Genomic DNA, 19,162 nt, shown 5'->3' with positions numbered 1-19,162 from the left:
TAAAATCTCTTCTACAGAGCCAGCAGCAGTAGAAATCCTTGGTTAGACTGGAGGCTGCTTGCTTCCACCACTCACCAGCATTTCCAAGCATTTGCAGAAGTAAATTGGCTGAAGAACCAGAAAAGATGGTTTCAAGAAGCATTCTGACACAGGACTTGAGCACTGAATTCCGTGCAGCTCAGGCAGCAAATGTTGACATTAGGAGACTGCCCAGCTCTGTTCCACCAGCCCTGCTTGATACAGGGAAAGAGTAGGGGAAAGCCACAAGAATATTTCAGCTTGTTAAACATGACAGCTTCATCCCCCAAATGTTGGGTACAAGGGAAGTTTTGCCTCAAGTGGCTGAAGAGGAATTTATAGCCAGAGGATGGGAGCTATGAGCAGGATTTAAATGCCAGCCCTACATAGAAAACTTTTGGTTTCTCTGAACAGGGCTACAGAAAAAAAAAATAAATCAAGTCCTCCAAATTCTAAAAGAATCCCCACTTTTAACCTTTGACAGTTTGAGCCTCTTAACCCACGATCACTTCCTCCCAGTGGGTTCCCCCCAGTTCTGAGGCTGGGGGTTGAGACCTGTGGAAGAAGTAAGTTGTCCTTGCTGCATGTGCTTTGGAGGACTGGGAGCCCTGCAAGACATGTTGAGCCAGGACAAACCCAAAGTGAATTTGTCTCAAGTGGCAATAGTGATGTCTTAACAGGCTGGTGAGAGTTAAAATCAAACCCTGTATCTACAGGACTACAGCAAGAAGATTAACATCCCAAGCTCTCAAGTTGGCACTGCTCTGAAATATTCTTGTCTTTTGAGTTTGATTCTCACCCTTGGTTTTGGTGGTTTTAACTTTGGGGTTTTTTAATAGGTTGAAATTCTAAATTAGGCACGTAGAAAAGATCATAATACACACCAAATTGTAATCAGTATTTCAAGTTAAGCGATACTTACTGGGATGAGCCACATCTCCAGACCTGAATTTCTCTCTTTAAACACTAGGGTGGAATCCTGCCTCAGTGATAAGGTCAGGCTTGAGTCTATATTCCAAAGAGATCTATTGCAGGCCCAGTGAGTAATGCTGGGTGAGAATCAAGAGAGCCAGCAGGCATAAAACCCCCGCCTTCTTTCAAAAGTTAATTCTGAAAAAAACAAAACACAACTGACATAAACAAGGGGACTCTAATCTATAAAGGGGATGAAAAAAAAATTAAAAAATATATTTGCCATCAAAGATTGTTTTGGTCTGCTAAGAGTGATTTTCCATGCCTGTCCCATGCTTTCTGCAAGCGCTATTTGGATCGAACTGTGGGGCGAGGGGAAGAAAACCACGATTTAAAAAAACAAAAAAACAAACAAAACCAAACGTTGCCATTGCTTGTAGGAGCAGGGAAAGCTGTTCCAGAGGGAGCACCTGTGCCGGGAGAGGGCGCATGGTCCAGCGGAGCCGGAGCCCCCCAGCCCCGGAGCGGAGCGGCCGCCGGCGCCTCCACCTGCCGCGCTCGGCTCCTGCGCTCCCATCCATCCCTTCATCCCTGTTTATCCCGCACAGCTGCTCATTCATCATCCCCCATCCCACAGGGGCTTTTTTTCGCTCCGCTCGCCTGGCTCCATGTTAGGGCTCGGCTGCCTTACACGACACCATGACCTACTTTATTTTTTTTTTTTTTTATTTTCCTCCCGGAGAATAGCAAAGCGCTGCTTCAGTGTGGCTTGCAAGGAGGAAAAGCAAAATTAAGGAGTGCTGGCAGGGCAAACCAAGGCCCTTTTCAAAAATTCGTGGCTGTTTGTGAGAGGTTAGGCAAGGAGAGGCGAGGCCAGTCCAGGCACTCCAGACTGCACAGCTGAAAACAGGACGATAACAGAAGAATAAGAGAAGGGTCTTGTGCTTTGAGTCTGAAAGAAAACGCCTCTAATAATTTTACCAAAAAATCAGAGCCCACAGAGCTCTGATTCAGCTGGTTCAGAGGCAAGGGTAAGAAACAGCATTACGGGCAGCAGCAGTGATTCAGGGAAGAACTGAGGAAAGACTGGCTCAGGAAACGGTCTCATTGCTGTCCTCCCCTACAGACACCATCTAAGGAAAATGCTTAGACTCAGAGCCTCCAAGATAATCAATTACATGCCTATATACCAGCAAAGTCAATCAGCTTAACCATAACCCTGAGGAAATCCTGCTATCTCCACCACTTTCCAGTGCAAATTACAAATCTACATTCCTTTGAGGATGTGGATTTTAGTCTCCATATGTCTCCCTTCCCTGGTGTTTGAGAAGAGATAAAATTTCCCTAATTCTTCAAGGTATTCTATGCAGCAGACTGTCAGGCATGCCTAATAATTCAGTGAAGGGGTACCTAAAAGAATAATCTGAAAATATCTACTCCTAAAATAGCTAGAATTCAGTCTGCTCCGTGAGGCCAGATGATCCTTCAAGAATTTTTGATTCTCTCATCCATCCAGACTTCCTTAATTCTTGAGCTTTCAAAAGCTTGTCTAGCACAATTTTAAGGGTACATTGCTTTGGTTTACCATGGCTTTCTTGAAACACAAGGATGGTTGTCCTTGGCAGGCAAGCTCAGAGCACAACTACAGCAGGGTAAGCAGTATTAGTCTGCACTCTAACAAGACTGGAGAGTCAAGACAAGCTATTTCCAGACTGGTATTTGCTCTCTTCATTGTTGGAGAGCTTGCAGGACAAACAGAATGTATTGCCATGCTTGCAGGTCAGGCCCAAAGGGTCCCCATGACTTTTGCTCTGTTCATTTCAGGACCTGGTTTGCAATGGGGCCAATGCAGACATGGTTTGGCAAGAACAGCAGGAACCCTGGCAGAACTCATGTGCCTTGGGATAACACTCAGTGGGAATCGCTGGCAGAACTGTAACCTTGAACCAGAGGCAGTGAAAATCTGACCTAAGGAATAGCTCCAGCAGCTGCAGGCATTTATATATTCAATCAGAGAGCTTTAATCATTACACTGCCTGCTGCTAGGGAGGAGCTAAAGAGCTTTAAGGTGCAGCACTAAGCTTTGAGAGCTTCTTACTATCAAGTTTAGGACCTGATCCAACTGGACATCTGCTGGAAGCTACTGCCACTGTACTCACCACTGATGCATAAGGCTATGTTGCTTCTGTTCAAGGAAAAGGATTTTGTTTCCCTCATCTCTGAATAACCCCTTGGGGTTTATTCTTGTTGGGCACGTCAGTAGCTGGGACAGGAGTTGCTGAATGTCCGACACATCCTACTTCACCAAAATACAGACCCCATCCACGCCAGTGGTGTCCCAGATACACCACTTACTCTGTGCTGTGTCCAGCTGCACTGGCCCACAGGGAGATGCTGCACTTGGGAATGTTCCAAGCACCAAGCCCTGCTGGAGAGTCAGCTGCACACTGCAGCCTCTCTCCTGTCACATACCATCCATATCTCCTTCACATGACCCACAGTGGGTCATATGTTAGTAGGAAAAAAATAAAAATCAAAAAGAGTGCTGACAAACTGATCTTCACTACAGAACACATTTGTGAATAGCAAACAGGCTCCAGGGCTCACAACCTAAATGCAGATACCAGCAGCTCCTAAAAATATATCTTCAAAAAAACTCCCCACACCTGAAAACTGCCCCTCAGTGCAGGAGACACTGTTCCCTTCTGAGCATCTTTTTTTTCCAGAGCCCTTCTGGAACCCAGCTGCTCTGCATAATCCCTGCTTAGGGACAACACACAGCAGCCCAACACAAGCTGCTCTCAGTTTTCCACTGCAATTAGCATAGGTGGTGTTTATCTTATTTTAGAGTGACCTGGCTCCTCTGGGGAAAGCCCTTGTCTCCAGTTCACTCAAAGACACAGCAGCTGCTTCTCTGCTTTCAGCAGGAGGTGTCCTTGCAAATGGCTGGGAGGGATGAATAGAGGGCAAATGAGAGTCACTACCACCTAGGCACTGAGTGTGCACAGGCTCACTGCTAAACACCTGCAATTCTTCCCCAGAGGCACAAATAATTTTCAGTGGCCTTGTCAAAGGTCCAGGGAGCTGCTTCCCAAAAGCCACAGATTCCCTGGTTTGCCCAAAACTTGCAGACAGAAGAATATAACAATCCCCTCTCAGCTGACTCACATGCAAAGAATATACACAAGAGACAACTGGCAGCATCAAGGCACCCTGCACTCTCTCTTGGCTCAAACACATGCTTTGGGGCTTTACAGATGTGCAGCTGGCATGCCCCAGGAACTACTTCCCTCCTCAGATATGTGTCAGCATGCCTAGAACACACCAACGCAAGCATCTGCATTCAAACAGGGGCTTTTGAAGCAGATCTCCGGCTTGTCCCCACTCACTGCACTTTGGATCACTTCACAAGGTGATCTTGGAGGGTGCAAGGGAGACTCCTGTCAGATGAAGCCAGACAGAGAGACATGCCAGAGCATACCAAAAACCCTCCAGACACCCACATCCAATCCTAAGAACTGGAGAGTAGATCTAATCCAGAGGGAAACAACCTCAGAAACACCAACAGCACTGACCTCAGCACCATCTGATTTACTCTGCAGAGCCACTCACAGGGCTCAGTGACACAGAATCCCAGAACACTCTGAGCTGGAAGAAACCCACCCTCAGAACCACTCCAGCTATGCTGTGCTCCCACCCATCTGATTGCTTTCACCTGCATCTTTACCTGGTGCTTCACTGATTAGTCCTCAGACACAATCCCTCAGCCTTTACTGCTTGCAATTGCAACAGCTATCCAAACAGGGCCTTTGCTCTCCCTGCCCAAGATGTCTGAATAAAACAAAATTAATTCATGGCAGTTTTTACTACTTCCAAATTTGCTTTCTACAGATGCTTCCCCCATTTCACCAGGAACCATTATACTTCAGTTTCAGTTGCAGAAACCATTAACCCATTATGAATGGGCAATATTGACCTATTTTGAAAAGCTGGTTCTAGTTCCTTTACCACAATAAACAATAGCAGCAAAGCTGCTTAGCACTAGCCACCTTCCAAGAGGCTATTCATATTCTGGTGTTTGTGCATGGTTTACGGCAGGGATTCTGCATTGTTTATTTTCTGTTTCTCTGCAGACAGTGGCATTGTTAAACAGCATGTGTCCCAGAGAATCCACCCTCTCCATGGGATCTCCTCCCAGCTATTACAGCACTTCCCAGAAACCTACTGAGCTTTGGAATAAACAAGTCTCAATGGGGGGACTGAGCCCACACCCAAGAACTACAGTGCCATGAAGCCTCCATAGCAATGAAAGTAACTTGGCTTTGCATGAAACCTTCCTTTTTCCTAATGAAAACCCTGCGCTGTCACCCTTCCTAATGATGCTCTCTTGTCCCTTAGAGGCAGAAGGCACAATAATGGACTTTTCTCTTACCTGCTCCAGCTATTATATGGGCCACAAGAGATGTTTTCCTTCTCACTAATGAGCTTGGGCACCCAAAGTATTTCACCTTGGATAGAAAGACAGAGATCAATCTTTGGTACAGATGAGCTGGGAAGGGGGATGAGGAAGCAGGGAATTCCTCCCAGCACTGAGAAGCCTTCCACATAGTCAGTTTGTTTTTCCTCACGCATGCAAAATCAGACCAAATGCCAGATTTGGGGTCAGGAAGGAAACTCCTCCAAGTCCAATTGCAATGGCCACTATGTAAATAACTCTTGTCTTTTTACTTCCTCCCCCTGCAGTTTGGGCGTTGATAGATCCTCAGCATCCTCTAGCCATTCTGCCCTGGCAAACACCCTCCCAGCAGCACTGGAAAGCCTCTGCTGGCACTTTGCCTTGCATACATTCACTCATCTCTTGTCATGCGATACAGAGAGATGCTCTGCAAGATGTTATATTAGCAAGGGCCAGGGAGGCCCTGCCGGTCTAAACATCTCATATGCAGTAAATTAGGATTGTGGCAACTTTGATTCATTGATTCAGACAGTGCATTTCATACTCACATTCCTAGGGTTTTGGGTTTTTTCCTTGGCTGGCAACAGATGTCCAACATTTCTGCTGCACAAGGGAATCACTGAGCAGTGAAGACATGGGCTCATTGTAGGATCTGTAGCTGGCAGCCCACCTCTTTTCTGGGCCAGAGCAGACCTAGACTGACAAGCAGTATCAATGATTGTTCTCCATATGGCATGAGAGGGAAATGCTCCCAAACAGGAAGAGAAACACAGTCCTACATTTCAAAGATTTTGCCAGCTGACCTCAGATTTGCTCTTTTTTTGTACTGGCTTTGAAAAGCATTTACCCATCTCTCTGGGTCTTTCAACATTACCAAGTTTACAAGACATGCACATTTCACTGCTCTTCATAATTCATTCCCACTACAGCCAATCTCACACACAGTCAAAGCAGAAGCCCTTCAGAAGCACTAAACCCAGTACTAGGTTGCATAAAAATGATAGCTCCCATATGTCCTTACAAACACCATGCCAAACTGTATTGTGCTGTATTTACATTGTGTTAACATCTACCAAATTACCAAGCCAGCAGGAGAACATACACCATTCACATTTCTAAACAAGGCTTAGAGTCTGGGTGAGAATTTAGGTTTTTGGTTTGGGGTTTTTTTAAAGCAATGTCTATGGGGAAAAAAGGAAAATTTTAGCATAAACTTGGCCTGCAGTTTCGTGTTACTTGCCAGAACTGAAACATCTGCATCCTGTGGTATCAGTCCACTTGGGGACTTTGTTAATTCAGAGGCAGCTAGAGTTTTGGATGGTATTACCCCTGGGAGAGCTTCCTGTCCTCCTGACATTTCACATGGTTCAAAAGAAAAGAACTTAAGCTACCATGACTAAATTTTCTCTCTCTTTTACATTTCAGTTTATTTTCAAGTGTACAGTTCTACAAAATAGGGAATCAGGTCCAGAAATACAAACTGAGGAACTGAAATTACACTCTGGAAATTTCCTTCCCATCCAGGGATATTTCCTGGCTATCAGCCTTCTGATTTTCCTGGACCTAGGCTTTCTTTACAGCTACCAGCTGATCAATCTCAGTGCTTGTAATAAGAGATCCTCACCATAGTTTTTCAGATGAGGACCAAGATCACTCCCTAGGGAGACACACAAAGTCAGAAATACCAAACAGCTTTAATGGTAAAGCCTGTTCCTCCCTAAGAGCAGCAGAAGAGAGACAAATAAGGCTCTAGACCTCCTGCCCAGGCTCATGAAATCTTTTTCTGACCTGGCTAACTAGGCAGTATATTGTATTTGTAGGCAAAAGACCTTTCCTTTTAATCTTTATGGTTATAGGCAATACCTCTCATTGCTTACAGCTGCACACAGTAATCAGTCAGATTAATTCTAAAACCTCTGTGAGAAATACCAAACTACCTGGCCCAGATTTGAAGCAGAGGCTGAAGTCAGGATACAGTAAAAGTTACGTGTCCATTAGAGGTAGCATCTGGTTCTGAGTGTGCTGCAGCTGCAGGGGAATTACAGCTGCCTCTTCCGGTATCAAGAGATGTTCAGCAGGATTCAGGTCACGAAGTGCATCAGTGCCGAGACCAGTCAGAGCTGAACACTGGAGACCACAATGAGGAACAAACCTGAACCAGACCTGAGCTGGGGACATGCAAAGAGGGTGATACTAGACTCTGCTGTACAGAAAAGCTGCATAACCTCAGAGCACTGGTGTAACAAGAGGGTTCCCCACTGAACCACTCAGGCAAGCTTTCATCACAGACTATTTTTCTTGCTGTTTCCTCATAAGTCACATTCTTCAGCTTCCCTTACACACGTCACACGACAGTGGCAGCTTTCAGTCTGCTCACTTAAGGTTGATCTAAACAGACGCAGAAGAAAGATAAAAGATCTTCTAACAATTTGCTCAGTGGTCCATTAAACCTGAAACACCAGCAGAGTAGTAACAGGCCTCAATTCTTCATGCACTCACTCTTATGTATCACTGCAGGTGCATCAAACTACAGGTTCAAATTAATTTGTCATAGTCAAAATACCAGTTTATAGCCATTATGTTGATGGCAGAAGGCAAAGCATAAGAATGCTTGGAATTCCCCATACATGCCTTGTTATAACTTCGTTTATTCTTCAAGTTTGAGACGTTTGTCAGATCTAGAACAAAGGGAACACAGATCACTACTTCCAGGCAACAAAACAAATGGAGATAATTTTTAGATACTTCTGTTTGAAGCAACACATGCATTTGGTAGACAATGCAAGTAAAAAGCTTTGTAGTCAGCAGCTTGGGCATAAAACCCAAGGGAGTTCCTGGGTGGCCACATCCAATTCTCCAGGCTGCCATATTTTAGACAGCATTTTGGATCATCTCTGCAAGCAAGTTCATGCTCAGGTCTTGGATTTAAGCCAGGATTTTGTCCTACTTTTCTATCTGTGATGGTGATGCTGCTGCTCTCTTATTTTTGTCTTCCAGCAGCATACACTGACTATTCAGGGTGAGCAGAGCCAAGGTATGATTCAAGAAAGGATCTCATGCTTAAAGGAGGATTTAAGCCTGTCCATCAATGTTTTTAAAAAAAGGTCACTCATTTTGTACATCAAAATTTGTGGTTCTTTTGTGCTACTTCAGGCTTGACTTGAAAAAAAAATACAGTTAAACGCCCACCATTTCATCCATATCTTTCCTCTCTTTGAGGGACTCCAAATCTGATAAAACAGGATTGCCATAGGCATGGGCAGGTCACATAGATGCTGACAGCCTCTACCATGCAGGATGGACCAGCTGTGTTTCTAAGAACAAATTCGGCCACTCTGGAAGGGAGGAAGCAAGCCCAAGAATTTGCCTGTGATCCACAACTTATTTATAGCCCCAACTGCAGTTAGAGCTCAGGTCTTGCGGGCCACTAGAAAAGCACAGTCTGAGCTTCAGTCATCTGTTTGAAGGTTAGGCAGCCTCCATCTCCGCCAACTCCTAAACTTTAATGAAAATAGGGCTGTTCTTTTCTTCCTTCCATTAAGGCTCCTCCCAAGCTTAGATTTAAGAGCCTAACAGTAACATTTTAAAAATACCTCAGTGATTTGGGACCACAAGTCACAGTAATTTCATGCAGACACTGTGGTGAAGACTGACCACTGACCAACTCCTACTATGGAAAAATTTCGGCCACCATCATTCTGAAGGATGGCAAGGAAAGGGCTCATCTCCACAGAGACAGTGCAGCCTTTGAAAAACATTTTAGTAATACTTTGTCATACACAGCACCAGTGCTGGAGCTGCTAGAGCTCATTCCTCTGGGACAAATTCTTTTCCTCAAAATGATATTTAAACTATACAGTCATTGTTTTTGAGCACAGTTCAAGACATTCCTTTTCCCTTAGCATATATGCCTGTTTGACCTAAACTTAGGAGTTGTGAGAACTCTGAAGGACTTTTGGTAAGTGAGCCATGCTGTATGTGAAGAAATATAATTAATTACTCTTGGAGTCAGGGAAGGTCCACTACCTCCACTACCTTAACTTCACATTTCAGTTTGGGTAACAAAACATCTTAGAAAAATCCAAATTTAGCCTGAAATGTACCTGTATCTTTTGTGATGAACTTACTTCTGAGTAGTCAAGTTCTCTTAACATCTGCCCTGAAGTAGCCCTTCCTATATCTTAAAAAAATAAAACAGGAAGAAAAAAAGTAAGCACTGTCTTCCCAGAGCATTAGTGGGATCTTTCAGCTGAAAGGGCCTTTTTTTACAACTTTTACAACTGATGGGTTGTAAAATTTTGATATTTAATTTCAGTGTAGAAGAGAAATCCCACCCCTCCACCTTCAACAAAAGCTTCAGGAAAATGCTTCAAGACCAGCATTTGCTGCTAGCAAAAGGCTCATTGCACATAACCTCCCAAGGGAAGTCTCACAAGAGGAAAGGCTCTCCAAGACAAAGATCTCTTCCAACCAGCTGGAAAACAATATGCCTTCATTAATTTACTCAAGATACTGGGACTTCTGCAGAGCTGTGCTACAGATTTGTGCAACGCCCCATAGTGCAGACCTCTGGGTTCTAAGGAAAATACAGAAGAAGCCTCCAATGGAGAATTCTGATTTCTAGTCTTGCATCTTGCACCCTTTATTAGGGCAGCTCAGGGGAGGTCAGGGCTCCCCTGCATTGTACACTTGCTGTATCCAGGGCTAAGTGAGCACTCAGCTGATTCATTTTCATACACAAGTCCCCCTTTCACAAGTAACAAGAGAGGTGCTCTTGTTACTCCCTCACTGTCCACCACAGGCAGCATTTGTCAGCCTCCAGCACACAGAAGTTGTCACTGCCCAAATCAGCTTCCAGTCCTGATGACACAACACAAGGTGCTCAGTGCTCACACACCTGTTAGCAGCCAAGAACAGAGCCCAGGAGCCCTGGATGGTGATCAAAGCCCTTATCTCCCCAACATGCTTGCTATTAACAGCTGACAGCATGTGATCAGATCCAGAGCTGAGAACAGATTTGCACCTGAACATGTTTGCCTATCACAACAAAGTTGGCTTTTCCTCCTTAGCACAAGTCTAACCTAAACCACTACTGAACAAACTCAGCAATCTCCAAGGACCACAGGAAAAATAAGTGCTGCTAACAAACTGCTTGATCAGTAAAGAAAAGGACTTAGTACCTCTGGGATGGTTGGAAAAAAATGTGGAATGTAAAAATGAATGGTTACAGAAGAGAGGCTTGGCAAGCACTCCATGCCAGCAGAGCAGCCCTAACATCTGGGAGCCATGAGTGCCTCAGATCAGAGGCTCTCAGCCATGCTCTCCACACCACAGCGTGTTTCAAAGCAAAGGGTAAGGTGGGGGCAAGGCTGCATTTACTTATTGGCACCACCCAGACACGTGCTGAGAGGGGGCCAGGAAACCAAAGCAGTGGAAAAGGCCACCAGTCATGGCTCAGCAGGCAGGTAGGGAGTTCATCATCCACCTCCAGCAGGGCCTCAGCACAGCCAGGTTTGCTGCCAGGAGCCACAAGTGACCATCAGTAAACTACCACAAAGCTCTCTCCTCAACCTACACCATATACCACAACCCTTCCCCAGAGCCAGGGACATTGCAGCTTAACTTCCCTACTCACTACCATCCTGAAAAATAAGTAGGAAAACATGTTATCATCAGTTTTTCCTTTGTTGCTGCATTGGACTTTGCTATTGCCTGTATCTTGCTCATCACCATTATCCTAGAAACAGCAAATACTGAACGGACCAGGATAAGAACACAGCCTTGAAAGATAAAGACAGGAGGAAAAGCTACAAGTATTTTAACTTCCACATGCAAAAAGATCACATTAGAAAACACTCTGAAAGCAAATAATACAACAAAAAACCCAAAAACAAACAAACAAAAAAACCACCCCAAAAACCAAAACAACAACAACAAAAAAAAATAACCCACCCCAACTTTTAATGCTATTTAAAAACTGCAAAGACTTCAAGACAGGCAAAGGTGAATGGAGGGTCAGTCAAACACCAAAAACCCTGAGTAACTATAACAACACGTATACCTTTTGGCAGACAAATTACCTCTCCAGACAGCTTCTGCAAGGCTTAAGCAGCTTAGCAAGCTTATGAAAACCAAGAAATTTTAAAGTGGCTGTGAACTATGATGCTATGAATCAGGTCAGCCTTTTCTAGTGTGGATACTGCTGTAATCCCAGACTTTGGCTTTGCCTGTAACCCATCACTGAAACCTTCCACCAGGCTGCTTGTTTACCTGCAAAGAAAGATGGCTTTAGATTCAGGTGTTAGTTTAGACTTCACACAGGCTCCCACTCCAAATTCACTACTTGTTTCCTGTTGTCATCCCACACCTCCACTTGCACAGGCAGGCTGTAAATATATTAGCAACCTACACCATTCTTGCTCAGTTATGACAAGGGCCATTAAAAAAAATAGAAGTTATGAATGCATCAGAGTCTGCAAATCTCTCCCTTCCTCCTCATTCTGCTCTAGGCTTGTGCTTTTTGGGGCTTTTTTCCCCCCCACTCTTTCCTGGGAGATATGATGAAGGAGGGTGGAGTGGCTGGGGCTACGTACAAATATTCAGCCAGTCTCTTAGCAATGAATGGATCTCAGTCAGTTCTATTATCCGTCTGGCTGTGGCTCCTATTATCTGCTGTGAATTGTAGCAGCCATCTCTGGAACAGCATTCAGCCACCATCATTACTTCCACACCCTCCAAAGACTGCACAGTAACAAGGCATGCTGGATAATACTTGCCATTAGAAGAGGGAACATAAATGCTTCAAGCTATGACTAACACAGTAAAAGGCTCAGCATGGGGCTTTTACATTCATTGACCGGGGTTTGTTATTAAAGAAAATTCTAGGTTCAAAACCTAAACCTGCATTTCATACAGCACATCAGCTGACTTACACAAAAAGGTGATTTCATCCTGCTCCTGCTCACTTCCCCACTCCCCTCAGCTAAATCCTCATGGAAGGCTGGAGCTGGAGAGTGGGGAAGGCACAGCACAGGCCTGCCTGGAGCTCACAGTCCCCAAATGGGGAGCATGAGCCCAAAGCAGTGAATTTGTCCAGCCCAAAGTGTCTGGGAGCCTGCAAGGCACCACAGGGAGCATCCAGCAATTCAGAGCTGAAAGCCTCCAAAACAGCACTCACATGGCTCCTTGTTAGGAACAGGAGTTTTGGGATCCAAACCCACATTTTACTTCCTCGTGCTTTTCACAAGCCCTCCCATTTGTTTGAGGCCCATCTCAAAAGCCTGGATTGAAATTCAATATCCTCCCCCAGGGTAGGATGAGGGTTTTAAGAGAAAAAACCTTTTAGATCTCCCTCCCCTAGCCAGCAAGGCAAGGCCACAAACATGAGCTCCACCAAAACTCATTTTCTTTTGGGTTTCTACCTGGCAATGGATTGGCTTCAGCTTCCCATGCACAGAATCTCTGGACAGAAGCTTTCCTGAAACTGGGATATTTCAGAAACCTCCCTCTCCTGCACAGCTTCCCATATGCTTTTCTCACTTCGACACCTATTTCACAGCAGGGCTTAATATCTTACTATTACCCATCATTCAGCTAGCTGAAAAATTAGTCATCAACCTAAAAAGTTATAAAGAAACACTTGATACTATGATTGCTTTCCTGTGGAATGAAGCAAAGGGAAGAGGTAGGGGAGGGAAGGTGGGTCAAACCTTGCACTTACAATCAGGAAAGCTTTCCCAGCACAGGAACAGATTTCCCGGGGAACCTCAGCCCACAGGAGAGCACGCAACATCCCATCCTGGCACAGCCCCTCCATCACTGATAGCCCAGAGGCAGTTGGCAGAGGCTGCCTTAAGTAGAGCTGCTGCTCCTCAGCAGCACCACCCATGGCTAATGTGCTCCAGCTGAAAGTCATTCCTCAGCCAAAAATTGCTCCCAGGCCTCAGCTGGGAAATGCAGCCCTTCTCTCTGCTCTGCCCTTGGGCATTTGGTTCCAGGAACAGGGTTGGCCACTCTCTCATCCATGCACAGAGCAGCTCAGGGACAGGAACAGCAGCTGGCTCTGGAGCGATGGGCTGCGAAGCCCAGGGAAAGATATGGGAAATAAGGGAAGGAGCACAAGATGAGCTCCACAGGGTCCACTCAGGTCAGGGACATGCAGCTGCTGCCACCAGCAACATCTCTTATCATCTCTGTGTGTACCCCAAGGCATTGCAGAGGCAGAGTGGCCCAGTGCTGTTTTCCTGCATGCTTGGATGGCATTTGGCCGCTCCAAACTGCTGTCCCAGGCCACCCTCTGCTCTTTCCACCACTCCTACCCAGTGTCCCAAGAGCTCCTCCAGCTCTGCAGATGGTGTGATGTGCAAGCCTGAGCTGCAGACAGTGAATGGCACTAGAAAAAGGGAAAAGCTATAATGGGAAGATAAGGGGGACAACTGGGAGCAGTGAAAAAGGACATGGGATTGATCACAACCACAAAAAGCAGAGAAGAACAAAGTATCACACCTCTTCATGGCTATTTTCACACCCATGCACAGTCCAACTCAAGGCATCTCCGGGTGGAAGGAGAAGTAACCTGTTGAGGAAAAACAAGAACCAACAGCCTGTAAAAACATGGCATCTCCTTAGGCAAGATTTTTTATAGGTGGAGCTGAGCTATTGTGTGCACCCACTCAACCCCACCACCCTGAGAAGGCATTTGCTGGGAAGGGGCTGCCATTGGCTGAGTCCTTGTGCCCACAGCAGGGCTGGCTGGACTGGGCAGTCTAAAAGGCAACATTTTAAGTGGCTTTCTGTCAGGCAGTGCCAAGTATTTGTGAGGATGTTTTGAGAAGGGAAAAAAAAAAAAAGAAATACTCCCCCCATTTTTATGTTAATAAAAACATATTTGATTTGTATACAGTTCATATGCTTCATGAAAGTGCTAATTACTCTCCCAAACAGAGGAGAAAACAGAAACTTTTTTTTTTTTTTTTGCATCCCACCCTTCCTCCTGCCTTACCCTTTTTACTTTTATGACGCAGCATTTATTTAAGTCGGAATTGTGCCCAGCTTATTCTGCCTTTCGCATGGCACATCCTCACCTCTCTTCCCATTCATAACAAAAATAATAATAACTTGCAAATCTATGTCAGTGGAAACTTGGAAAAACATTTTGAAGAGAAAAAATATTCTTCAAACATAAAGCACACAAGGACTCCAACACTGCCCCCCCTACCCCTCTCCACAACTTTTTCCTTTGGTGCATACATTTTTCCAAGGTCACCTCAGAGGCTTTTCCTAGTTGGCCATTAAAACAAAAAAAACTCCGCCTGCCCCAAGAAGCACATGAAGCCATCACTGTGGCTTGGATTGTTTCCCTGTGTATGGATGCCATGGGAGAAGCAGCAGGGCGGGGGGGGGGGGGGTGAGCTGATATTTTTCCAGGACTTTTTCTCTCACCAGAGGAGGATGAAGATGGAGTGATGAGTGAGGTTCCGTTTGTCTGGCAGCATGAGTCACTCAGCAGCAGTTTCCGATATACACTTTTTTTCTTTTTTTCTTTCCATTACAGAAATTGGTGTCATTTATTCCTTCCTCCTTCTTAAGTAAAAAAAAGATAATAATAATAAATCCTGCTACCGTTATGTCTAATTTATTCTGGGAACTTGTCTGAGGACCCACCAAACCTGGGGGGGAAGGGTGATTTGAAACACAATCCAAAATATAATCGGCTCTGGAAGCTTTTAGAGAGACTCCTTTAAGGCTGTGCCAAACCTTAAAGAAGGAAAATACTTCCACTAAATCCCTCCCACCATGAATGGGATCCTGTATGTCTGAGGCTTTTTATTGGATGGGTGGTTTTGGGTTGTTGGTTGGTTGTTTTTTTTAATATCAAAGATGTTACTTTTTCAAATAGGGTCTGAGCTCTGTGGCTTTTCGGCAGGCAGTGAATACTTGCTCCTCGGGCATGCAGCGATCTGACACAGCCCTCCCCCACGCTCGGTCGGGTTCTCATGCTAAGATCTGGCTCCTGGAGCTTGAGATGTTGTTTTTTTCTGGAAGCTGTTTTTTCCCTCTCTTCACCCTTTAAAAGCAAAACTAAACAGAACTAAGCTGTTTACCACCAGCTCCTCTGCCTCCAGCCAGAACCAGGGGTGAGGCAGGAGAAGACCCCATCATCAGGCAGAGAACATGAACAAGGCATCACAGTTATAGTGCTAGGAGTAATATGTGAACATACCCAGGATTCCTCTTATTTCCAGACAAAAGTAACCCCCTTAGATCTTGCTCCAGTTCCCAAACTGACCAAACCCAAGCTGTCCCCTTGCTGTGACTTCCCTGTGTGGCAGAGCTGAGGCAGGCTTTAAATGGGGACAGTACTAAACTTGTCCTCTGCATTACCAGAGAGCAAGGACGATTGCAGAGCCTAAGTTTAATTATTTTGATGGAAGAGTATCTCAGGGGGTAATGGAAATACTGTTATATTTTATCTAGAGCTGGATGTCCTGCTGCCCTATAGCTCTTTCCTTCCAGCTACACGTACATCCAGGTCTGGAAATGCATACCACTGTAATTTCTGTTTTACAAGGAGCAGCATTAATGAGCCCCACAGCCTGTGGTTTTTTATTCTCTCAGATGCCACATTTAACCTCTGCTCCTCTGCCCAAGTCTCAGCTCTACCAATCCACCCTGTGCTGAGAGGCTAAAAGGAAAACTCAGCAGCAGGGGAAAGCAGTGCTCTAGGAGCAGAAATCTTTTTCCTGAGTTCAAAAGGCACAGGGAAAAGGCTGCAGGGAAAATGTCTGGATGCTTGGTTGGAGTGGAACCACATTTTGTCTGACTGCAGGCATACAGCAAAGAAGGGTCCTTTCTCCATTGACTAGGAGGTCAGGGACCTCAAGGCACTCTGCCCACAGGCTCATTCTTTACGTGCCATGAGCAACTTCTCTTCTGCATTTCAAGTTCTTCTCTGCTGCCATGACTCCCAAAACAGGTAAAGGCCCACCTTGTACCAGCAGCTGTTCTAGTACAGACTGGAAGGCCAAAGAGGAGCTCTGGCACCCTGGGAGCATCTCCTGCTTAATTAACATGCTTCTGATAGGGGACAGCTGCAGCTCAAACATTTCATTGCTCTTCCTTCTCTCTGTCCTGGAGGAGTGAGTGCTCGTGGGCTGCCCCAGCTCCTGTCACCAAGTCACCCAAGTCACCGCGTGTTCCGAGAGGAGAGCTCTGGCTGCAGCAGAGGAGTGGCTGTCCCAGAGCTGTCCCCTCGGAGCACGGCGTGACTCGGGGAGCTGGCTCCCCTCCCTGCTGGCTCTCAGGTGGCCCAGGTGCCTGTGTGTCCCCAGCCAGGCCTCAGCCAGGCTGACCACCGACTCCCATTTGCTGCTTGGCCACTCGGCTGCTTGGGCCCACAAAGCGTCTTGGAGACCCCACAAGAAATACTCCCCCTCAGTTCTGATTTCCTGTTTACAATGACATCTTGGGATGTGCTTCCAAGCCAGTGTTTAATCCTTTCACTCTGTCACATTGATTTTGAATCATTCTGGTTTAAGTGTTATGAGTACCAACACAAATACTTTTTATGAGTCTCAAACCACAAGTATCTTTTTTGACCTTATTTTTAATTTAATCACAAATAATCCTAAATTTAGCTTGACAGCATCCAACTTCCACAAGGTACCAGAGGCTGCCTGATTAAGATCCAGCCTCATGAAAGCAGTTATTTAATGAAATTTCAAGGCAGCTCTGAAAGGAATAGGTTCAGACCTCTGACCCCACAATAAAAAAGGTGCATAACCCCCTCTGGGAATGCAACATAAACTGTTCTGTAAGAAAATTGTGCTCATGCATCTTTACTTTCCTTATGCTTTATTTTTCAGTAGCTGCTAAAATGACTGGCATTTCTTGAACATAGACAAACATTATTTATTAAAGGAAATTAAAATTCCCTCCCTAAACAGCCAGAGGGTCCTCAGTCTAGGGCACAACCTCAGAGAAATCCAGAGCATGGAAGCACTGCAGACTCCGAGCACTACCTCATCCATCCATGGATCAGTGGCTCCTTGAAGCTCAAGACAAGTTCAATGGAAACTGAAGCCTCTATGCACAGCAATACCATGGCATTTTCTGTAAAGGCAGCTTGCATCAGAAAGCTTAGTGTGGTTTTTTTGCCCTTCTTGACCATCATGACCCAGCTGAATGTGTTTGCTGTATGTGAGGGAACCCAACTTAAACATTGTAAGTTAAAGGGAAGAAAAAGAAGTCAACCTCACATCAGGTTTTTCGTGCCAGACTTCACCATATAGAGATGTGCAATTATGGAATTTCCTGAAATACATTTTTGCTAGAAAGAGAAGTGGATGAAGGTTACATGGGACTCTGAAGAGCCTCATGAAAGGATACAGGATTTCAACCAAATGATCCACTGAGTGGGGAAAGAAAACCACAGTATCCAGTTTCAGGTGGCAAACAAAGTCTGAGTTCTCAAATACATGTGATAAAGAAGGTATCCACAAGCAACATGTGCCAGCATGAGGTTTGCAAGCACTGATTGTACCTGGAGGCAATGGTCTCTGTGTGCCTCACTAGATTGGTGTTGCTGGCATGAGCCTGCTTATTCATTCCCAGGAAAAAAAAAAATGTTCTTTTAGAGCAATGTGTTCTAATATAAATTTCTCTGGCCTTCCTCTAAAATGTCAGCAATTCTGGTCAACTGCTCAATATCATCAAGAGAGAGCTGGAACATCTCTCTGCTCAAGAGCCAAGATCTCATCTCCCACAAGGCCCTGGGACAGGCAGGATTTCTTCAGCCTTCGTTGCATTCCGATGTGCTCACTCACCCAGGTTTGTGATCTTTTTAAGGGTCGTGTTTTTCCTTTTTATTTATTTTTTTTTTTGTCCTGGTCCTTGCAAACCCTAATTATGAGTCCAAGGTCGTTATCAGTGATGTCAATTATGCAATGGCTGAGCAGCTGCTCCCCCTGTTGCTGGTCTAATAGTGCCATGTTGAAGGAGACAGCAGAATTTCTTGTGCCGTTTAAAATTTGCTATATCATGAGTTTCCTTTCAATTGCAAAAGCAGAAAAACAGCTTGAGTACTTTTCCTCCTACATCTTTACTTCAAGCTGCTTTTACAGTCCTCAGTACATCTTTCAGCATCTCATGCCTTAAATACATATCCCAAGGGTAATAAAGAGGAATTAAAAAAGACTAATTTTTCCCAGATGGTACCCAAAGTCATCTATGAACACAATGATAGGAACTGCTTTAAAATAAACTCTTCTGGCAGATTCTGACTATGGTAGAACAGGGCAAGTGGCCATTCGCATGTTACAAAGTGCTGTGCTGGGTACTAAATACAACTGCTCCAGGGTGAGAATGTGGAGGCAGCTCAGGAGAGAAGAGCAGTGTTTAGCATGCCACAGAAACGAAAGGGGGCTGCCTGTCTTCACCTTCATGGATTTTATAACAGTTTAGATAACTAGAAGGAGGCAGCCCCAACAGCAAACTATCAGTTATCAGTGATTTCCTCCTCTGTGCAGGGTGAGGAGTGTGGTGTGCCACATCCCACCATGTAGGAAGTGTTAACAAGCACTTGCTTTTTCATGGCAGGCGTCTGGTAGCAAATATGAAAAGAGACCCAACTCTTCCCCTTTCACATATATTGCATATTTTTTTCCTTTTTCACCATCTTGGAAGATAGAAGGTATCTGGATCCACATGGGGTGGCGTCCTCTGTGACTTGCCTCACAATGTCACCAACACCAGCACCAGTGGGAAGCACTCATTTGC

The sequence above is a fragment of the Ammospiza nelsoni genome, chromosome 10 (assembly GCF_027579445.1).
Source record: "Ammospiza nelsoni isolate bAmmNel1 chromosome 10, bAmmNel1.pri, whole genome shotgun sequence".
Lineage (NCBI taxonomy): Eukaryota > Metazoa > Chordata > Aves > Passeriformes > Passerellidae > Ammospiza > Ammospiza nelsoni.
The sequence above is the reverse complement of the archived record's forward strand: the minus strand, read 5'-3'. Positions refer to the sequence as shown.